A 9337-nucleotide genomic window follows, 5' to 3' on the forward strand; every position below is an offset into this window, starting at 1 on the left:
TCAGAAAAAATAGCCTAAATTTCGCTGCCGCGGAATAGAGAGTACAAGTGTTGAAATGTAGTCAAAGACCTGTATCCTGCACCACTCAACCTCCCTGCAATGCAAATTATCTCATAAATAGGATGGAAAATCTTTGAATCAGGATTGTGGCAGGAGTTGATTAGAATAGAAACACAGAACGCATAGTAACCACAGCAACAAGTTGTCAAACTATCAAAAAAAAAATCATTCCGTGCCTAATTCATCTGCATGATGGAAAGCAAGTGAAAATCTGCATAACAAGAGGAGCGAGAGCATGTTCGAATTTAAACTGCGCCCATTAAGGCAGGCCTACCACCGGTGGTGAGCTTCGGGGGAAAAAATGGTTGCGGCGTTTAAATGAGCACCAGGTCTGAATTAATTATTAACACATTAAATTTAAATGGTGGCATGTTTGCAGCAATAATTGAAGGGCGATTGACCACGCCCAGTGCACGTGCAGCCGGGCGGTGCCAATTGGCACCGAACCGCACGGCCTACTGCACCGCGCGGCGCGGCCCCGTCCACCTGCAATCGATAGCACAGCCCGCGGAGACGCCCGCTGCACATGCTGGACACGAGAATGTGTATGCAAACACCACAACACAGAGCACGGGGGGCTGGCCCACCTCGACCGCCTATGTACCTTTGTGCAATAAACTGTTCGATATAGGCCTATGTGCATATGTATTATGTGTATCAGAGGTGTTTTGCATACACACCCAGCCATCGACGGCCCCAGCGTTCGTTTGTTATTTTTGTATCCATAATTAAATAAGTTGAGTTTTGCTGCTGTTTATTTGTTTTCGCTCCTCTCACTCTGGCGTTTAAAGTGGCCATTGTGATTTTTGACCATTGTTGTTGCATGACAGCCGCGCTTCGATTTTGCAATCTTTCAATCGTACGCGTTCGGAAATAATTGCGTGTGTTTGTTGTTAGTTGATTGTGTGTGCCGGAATAATAATTAGTTTTGGTCAGCAGCACAAATAACTTGTGTGTGATTGAACCGAAAACTTGAAAAGTGATTAAATTTTGGTGTAAATTTAGAGATGTGACGGAGGACTTAATTAAATGTTTCCTTTTACCCCATTAAATAAATTTATGAGCACAAAATAAATAATGTTTTGGTTTTCACATGGTTTTTATTTATTTTTAAATTGGTCAATGCCGAGAAATGTCATTCTCAGATGATTTTTTGCTTTCCTGAACGTTGCAGCTCAGATGATTTTTATTTCAAGTGTATAATAAATAGTTTATTATTGCCTTTTAAACTATCAAGATTTTTGTTTAATGACTTTATCGAGTCATTTCCATGCCCAGAAATGGAATAATAATTTGATATTATGGACAAGTTAGAAGAAATTTATTCGTTTCAAGAGCTCTGACCTTGTACTCTTTAGTAACTTGTCAAGTCTATTTTTCCAAAAACATTAAAAACCCTAAAAACAATAACGGTAACATTAAGAAAGAGCCGGGTGTTCTTTGTTGCTGTTTTTTTTAAAAAAATAAAATTGACCGTGGAAAAAATAAGACGGATAATTGTGTTATCTTAGGTTTATTTATATAAAAATGGTTTTACGATTTAAAAGCATTTTCTGTCTTTAGAGTAATTAATTTGTCGATCTATTTGTTGTCAACGCCGAATAATTGGCCCTTTCCCCATAACTGACAAAGATGCATCATACTCCATGAAACTTAAAAAAACAGGATTTGTTTCAGATATCTCCTTCATTTAAGAATTAATGTTCAATTTTTTTAATTAATTAAATATAAATATGTTAAATACAATTATAATTTGTTTAAAAACATTTTTGATCGTGTCAACGCAAAGAGTGCATAATATAAATTCCCTGTATACTTACCCCGGTGGCTTAGGATATTCTTAGTTTAAATAACAATCACCAACAAAATTTGCGATGCAAATACGAGCTCTCTCCCTAAGGCAACTTCCATCTTATTTGCCCGCTAGGTTTAATATTTCTCAATTAAAACAATTGCGTGTCTGATCCGAAAACAGCAGGGATGATTCAGTGCCAATTTATTTTTCTTCTCCCCCTTTTCGTTTTTAACAAGACAAGCACTCGCTCCTCTTACATAAGTAATGAGGGGGCAGCAAAAGCTCTTCTATCTCGCCCTCGCTTCTTATTTTCTTTTCTCAGGGGTAATTTTTCCGTCCAATGAGGTGCCTCCTTGGCTGCCTCCACCCTCTTTTCCTCAAGCGTAAGAATGATGTCAATTAATTCCCCCTGCTCGCGCAGCAGAGAGAAGAGAAAGAGACTGCTTTTTATTCTTCGAAGAGAGAGAGAGAGAGAGAGAGAGAGTTATTGCGTCGGAGGGAAAACTTTTTGTGCAGCCGCCGCGCTCCAATAAAACCAAAGTCTTTAAATGCGAGGGGAGCAGTGACAATAAAATTTCTTACTCGGCGCGAGCGCAGCGCAGTCTTAAAAAGCAATCAAATTAAAACGCAGCCTCTCTCGCAATAAAGTGAATTAAAAAGGCTCTGCAAATGGCTGCTGCAGGAAACTAACTTTTCTCATCAGCACACGCCAAGTGAGCGAGAGAGAGAAATCCAATTAAGCAAATTTCGCCGCGCCGATATTTTCGATTCCAACTTTACAACCGTGCTCACGTCAAAATGATAAAGTTTAACGCCTGCACGCAGATAATTTTTAATCGCTTCCAATAATTTTAATTTTACTGCCCCCGCTGCTATCTCACTTTTATTGTGCGCTTAAATTATATTTGCGGTGCAGTTTTATCAGACGAGCTGCATCGTCATGCACAACTATCAATTTTTACTCCAGCACGCGGATTTATCTCCGGCGACGCGGCACCTGTGGAATACCAAAAAGAGAAAATAGCGCTGCATGCATATGCCGCTCTCTCTCTCTCTCTCTCTCTCTCTCTCTCTCTCTCTTTCTCTCTCGCAAACTCTTCTCTCAGCTCGTTCGCATGCAGCGCGAGCGGGCCTGTGGGCACATTCTAGCTCCTTCGTTCGTGAATTCAAGGCATGCACTCCGCATTTGCAGTCTCGCCTCCCTGATTTACTGCCGGCCACCGCACTCACTTAATGCACACTTTGAATGAATGAGCAGCCCTGGTCAAACGGCCGAAGAACAAAGGCGATGATTCTCGCACCAACGCGACGCAGCTAAGTGGGTTTTTGTCTCATGATTTAGAAAGTTCACATAAATTGAGACTTATAGTGGTATAAGATAGAATTTGTTAATAACTTGTAAAAGTCGCGAGTTTTCCTGGTAGTTTCCTTCAAGCATAAAATTTCACGAATCCAAGATCAATAATAGGAATGAGAAATTATGGCACTGAACCAGTAATTCAAAAGGCTCATTGAATCCTACAATAAAATAAAAAAAAAAGAACAGTTGAATCTAACTGTGACAGCATTTTGACGTATTTTAATTAGTCACCCTTGAAAACTGTAAAATAAAATTTCTACTAAAAAATTAGTAATATACTAATAATAGAAACATTGACAACAAGTGCATTCATACACACACATATAATACAGCCTGATCATTTTGCATTATTTGTCCAATTAATATTTTTGTCAATTTCTATCGGTAATGATCCCAGTTTTATTTTAGTCCGTTTGTTAAATATCTTCTGTGCTATGATTAATTAGTAGCATATAATGAAAAATGAATTTAATGAATAGAAGATCAAACAGATGAAACCCTTAATAATCTTGGATAAAATCTATAGAAAGTTCCAGTAGCGACTAATTCTGGACTGGCATCCCTTAAATCCATCATATTATGCGATATGGAAGCAAATTTTGACCATCTTTGAAATTAAATGTGAAATCTTTATAATTTCCCGCAGGGTAACTCGCCCCTTATTACGCAAAAAAAAACTACGAGGGGTTCAAATTTTATAAATATTTTCCTGTTCCGAATCAATGATGCATCAAGTTAACCAGCGAAACAGATACCTATGTGGTTTTTCAATTTTGAGCAGCAAAAGTTTCTCTCAGAACGATTAGTGTGTGTTCAAGCATGAAACTCTAAACAAGGAAAATTATTTTCCTGTAAAATATCCACGAAACATTCCTTTAGAGGTTATACACGTTCCTGTACAGCAGTACGTAAAATTTGGAGTGTTTTGCAGTTAAAATCGAGATATTTATTAATAATTAGTGGCAAACTCGAATTTGAAACGAAGCAGACAAAGGTAAAACTCGATGAAGGCGTACAGCGTTAACTGTTAATTAAGTTTCATTTAAAGCAAATATTGCGTGACAATCTCTTGTTAATCCTTGAGTCACATTTGCTTGTGTAACAAATCGCATAATATTACAATTCATGGATCAATTTCTTCTACTTGTAATTTTACGCCCTAAACATAGAGGTGAGAGGAAAATGGGTTCTGATCTAGAAACTTGTTTTCCATATGAGATAAAAATTAATGCCGAGTTGGGATAATTGAGGTTCCGCTCTCAGGTCGTTTCGAAACTTTGGTTTTAATCCTGGCTGGTAAGGCGTTTTCTTTCTCTCCCCGGGGAGTCGGTTTAATCTAACTTCTTCCATCAGGCACTCTCACGGAGAGAAATAAGAGCGCGCGGAGCGGCGAACGGAAAACTTGAAAGCCGGCGGAGAGGGTGAAAAATTTTAGTGCTGCCCCTGCTCCCGTGTATATGGAAGAGCCCATATATTTAATGCCCTTTTTTAAAAGTTGTAAAATTTTAATGGGCCATTAAAGGCTGCTGCTGGAGAACAAGCAACAAAATAAAGCGCCGGCCTCCCTTAATATCGTCGACAAAGTTTAAGCTGCCTCCGCCGTTAGATTAAAACTGCCGTGAAAAACTGCGCCTGCTGAGACATTTTCCGGCGCGCTTTTTAAAAGCAACGACCGACATTTTCCGCCCGCCAGCGCCGACGAGATATATTATAATGCGCGCAGAGTTGACATTAAAATTCATGACAAAAGAAATTAGCTGAGCGCTGGCATCTTCTCTCATTGGTCGACGGCGCACAAAAAGTCTGCTTTTAAGACTGCACGCGAGAGAACAGAGAACCGAAATATTATATCGCGTGCGCACAACGGCGCCACCGCTCAAAACGGAAATGTGTCGTCGTCGTCGTCTTTCTGCCATGAGAAATAAGCTGCACACCGCTTTTTGCAACAACTTTCCCGACCAGCCAGCGCTTCCTTTTCCTTACTTTATTCCAAGATTTATATCTTTCGGCCGCCCTCTTCCCTTGCAGGACGCAGCAGCGAAAGGGCACTTCTGAAAAGCGTGGAGATAGTTTGTGAATTAGTTTGCCTTGTCGAACCATCTATATAACTAAGACTTAATATAAATTTAGGCAGTAAATTTTTCTTAAATGACAAAAGAGTTATAATTTCAGAGAAAATACATATTCTTTTTAAAAATAAAATAAAACTTAATAATATGTCAATCGTCAGCGCACGTTTTTAAATAAATTGAAATTATTTAAATTAAACAAACTCCTCAAAACAAAATAATTAATATAATTTCCCAGAGAACGAAAACATGATTCCTCCGAAGAACAAATTTTAAAGGTGTAGAAATACCTTTTTCAGAGGCATCAAATTTTTCATTTAGTATAAAACTATGACAAATTATATAATATAGGAGCCTCATAATCGCTCATAATGAAGATTTTTAAAAACTCGATCTTCAACAATATTGAAATTAAAGCTCACTCAAAATTTGCAGACACTTGATTAATTGTCGCATAATTGTTTTATTTTAACATATTCATTTGGCTGAACAGCATTTTTAACTCAGAATTAAATACCCGGAGGTTTTTTCCACCCCCGCTACTGTAAACTGTAACCCAAAATTTCAAAGGAGCCTTATTCATTTTCACTTGCAATTTAACAATATAGTTTTCACTTATTTCATTTGTTACAAAAAAGCTTCCTTTACTTCTCCGTGAGTCATATATTATGAACTACAAAGAGCCAATGCTGTTCTTGACCTATTAGTTTTTATTTATGTTAATACAAATATAACTCTAATTAAATTAGAAACAATTCCACTTTTAGCACAGCATTAATACTTTAATATTTATTTGAAAAAATAGCATTATGAATTAATAATATATATTAGTTACCTATTGTTTTAAAATTTATTTGAATTTAATTGTATTTTTCCAATAAAGAAATATATTTTTCAATTTTTCGTTTAATAAAAAATAAACTTAAATAATAAATATTTTATAGGTGCTTCCAACTTATAATTTATTCGCCTACATAGTTATTTATTTAATCTTTAATCCACTGATATCACATAATGCAAAATAAGTGAAAAAGGCACACGTACAAAGCGAACATGTCGCTGAAACGTCGGCAAATCAAAAGATAGCCGCACTGAACAAGACCGCTCTATAAAATTCACAATACGCTAAAATTATGCCACAAGTGAACTTTGAAATCTGATGTAAAAAATTAATACTGTTGGTCTTGGAGAGGCTTGGGGCCAACTATTCCAATGCTCGGCGATCCTAAAGGAAAAATGCTCTCTGGCCAAAACTTTTAGTTTTGAATTAATATGATATCGAGCATCAACAAATTCCAGCAAATTATTTATTTTTTCATTTTTATTTGCGGAATCTCCGTATCTCAAAAACATGGCGAACGAATAACACGGGCGCACAAGCCTCAATTTGCTGCAGTGGCGGTGTAGTGATAAACGCATATCCCCATTTTTCACGGTCCCGGCACGGCAAGTGCCACACTGGCGGAGCAATTTTTGCAGAGGGCGACGCCATGGCACACGACGAAGAAGTATTTCCCCGAAGAGCAATGGCAATTAAGATTTTAATATTAGCAGCAGCAGCAGCAGCGGGGCCTCGTCTCGGCTGCACGAAATAATGGAAAAGAGGAGAGAAAGAAGCAAGCAAGGAGAGCGGCGGCGGCAGTTTCCAAGGAGAGAAAATGTGATATGCAAATTAGCAGCGTCAAATTAACTTTTCAAAGCGGGCGCTGCGCTCGCTCGCTCGGCAAAGAAGACGAAGAATATTAAAACTTGAAGAATTTTACACAAAAGGGCCGTAAAATTTTATCGAGATGCTGCGCGCCTGTGCCATCATGGCTGCTGATACTGCAAAACAGCCATGAGAGTGAGAGAGAGTAATACACATAAAATGGGATTTTCACCATTACTATGATTTTATGCAGCGAGGCTCTCTGCATCTTCTTGGTGTAATGAGAATTTGTTATTGCCCCCTCCGCGCATTCGGCCGTATAAAACACGACAAGATGAGCATGCGAACACCTCTTCAAACTCCCGGACGCTACCTTAATGCACACTTTGCCAATGTTTACCCGATATTTTCAGAGTGCTATATTAAGTAACAAACCAAGTTGTGTAGATTTTTGATATTTTTTTGTTAGGGATATGCAAACACAGCTAGACTATTTTTCCGGATATCGAATGAGCACGAATTTTCAGTAACAAATTAATTATTTAATCAGGATGTTAGCAGAAAATCTCGGAAAAAGGTAACATTTTACGATTTCCTGCGTATTATGACACGTTTTAAGCCTTGTTTTCAATTTTCCGGGATATCACATATGTCCCAATTTAAAAATTCACACTATATAGCTAAACCCTTGTCCAGTATATAGTTGCCGAGTTCACAGAGAATCCAAATTTCTGCAAGAAAATGCAACATTTTCAGACAATATGTTAATTTTGTTGGTTGGTTTGTTTACTCTTGGAAATCGAACATATATCGTTGTAAGTGGAAAAGAAAAGCACGGCTATTTTAGCAGTTGGAAAATTTTAATTAATTTCATTAGATGTTAGTTAACCTCTCACTCACTCCAAAAACAAGCAGAAAAGACAAAATCAATTTATTCATTTTAAACAACTTCAATAATCCTTACAACAGACCTGTTAACACGCACATCACGCTCAACATTCCTCACGCCTCTGGAGGTGTTGTAATGTCCGGTTTTATTTTGCCTTTTTTACTATTTGTTATTTTTACACGGTGCACGCATTATTTAATCGAGTTGCGTGAGACGCGTCGATTGAACGAGTAAGCAGATTCCGGTTTGGGTGTATAAATCAAGTGCCGTACGCAGCGGCACGCAATCACTCGACGATTTTTATTATTTTTATTTTACATTATACACACGTATTCCCCACGCGTGCAGCAGCGGAAACCCGTTTTTCTCATCCCCGTGCAGCATCCCTCAGGAGCAACAGCAGACGCAAATAAAATATTTCAGCAGGTGCCTGCACGCACGCATCTATCGTGTGTTACATTTATATTTTCTTATTCTAATTCCAGGTGATTTACGGCGCCGGAATAAGAAATGATGCGAGACGTGCCTCGGGAGGAATTCGCCCACTTTTTGCCACCGCCACCGCGTTTGTCTCGTGCCGCGCTTTGTTGACCTGGAAAGAGTGCTTTATGCAAATTTGATTGCGGCTGCGGAATGCCATTTTCTGCATCGTCGACGGCAATTATTGCGATCGGCACGAAATCTAGCTGATGCATTGCTGTTGTCGCTTTTGTAAATTGTTTCTTTGCAAATTGAATTTCATTATTGTGAATTTATGTTGTTTGTTATTGTATTTCAGACAGCACATATAATCTATAAGATTCTAGTGCAGAGAAAGTTGGTTATAGGCGAGATTAACAGTGAATAATCAAACAGGTCATTGGAGTTATCTATGATTCATATATACTTTTTTCTGATAAATGAATAATTTAATGTATTTTTAATTCGTTTGAAATTATTAAAAATAATAATATTAATAAATGAATCTTTGATATAGTTTAATATATTCTTTCACCGAGTTTATTTATAAAACCAATATTACTTATTTACAAAAATTAAAAATATAAATAAAATTTTATTTTAAACTGCTATAAATTTAATTTAAAATTACAGCAATTATCACTTTTTTACAATGCTACTTTTGTAGCAAGCATGCTTCCTAGAAAACACCAATTCGCCAAATTTCTCACCATTCGTCGCGCCTATGGTGGTGCCTTAGATTGCATGTGCGATTCACACTCGTCGGCCTCTTGAATCGGTGGGAATAAAACACGTTGCCGTCGTCGGCAGAGCTAACGGTCACTATGAAATAGGCGTTTGGCGCAAATACAGCACTAATCTGCCTCGGCTGGCCGGCCGGCCTAGCTAGAGAAAAAACGGAAGTGGACAAACCGGACTGGGCCGAGGGTGCACCGTGGGAGCCGCGAGCGCCGAGGGTTGCATTTTTTTCGCACGCAATCTGCGCGCCGGATCTGGCAACAAGTTTATACAATGTGTCTCAGACTGGTCACCCGAGTTTTTTAATGGGCCGCGCTCC

The 9337-nt window shown here is 38.2% G+C and overlaps 1 long non-coding RNA gene across 1 annotated transcript in view; it reads left to right on the plus strand.

Moving 5' to 3' along the window:
• Positions 1-8572, plus strand: part of LOC135938205 (uncharacterized) — a 35587-nt gene extending 27015 nt beyond the window's left edge. The window contains exon 2 of the long non-coding RNA XR_010574621.1: positions 8307-8572. This is a non-coding gene — a long non-coding RNA (uncharacterized LOC135938205). The remainder of the gene's footprint in view (positions 1-8306) is intronic.
• The last annotated feature ends 765 nt before the right edge of the window (positions 8573-9337 follow it).

This window comes from Cloeon dipterum, chromosome 2 (genome assembly GCF_949628265.1).
Source record: "Cloeon dipterum chromosome 2, ieCloDipt1.1, whole genome shotgun sequence".
Taxonomy (NCBI): domain Eukaryota; kingdom Metazoa; phylum Arthropoda; class Insecta; order Ephemeroptera; family Baetidae; genus Cloeon; species Cloeon dipterum.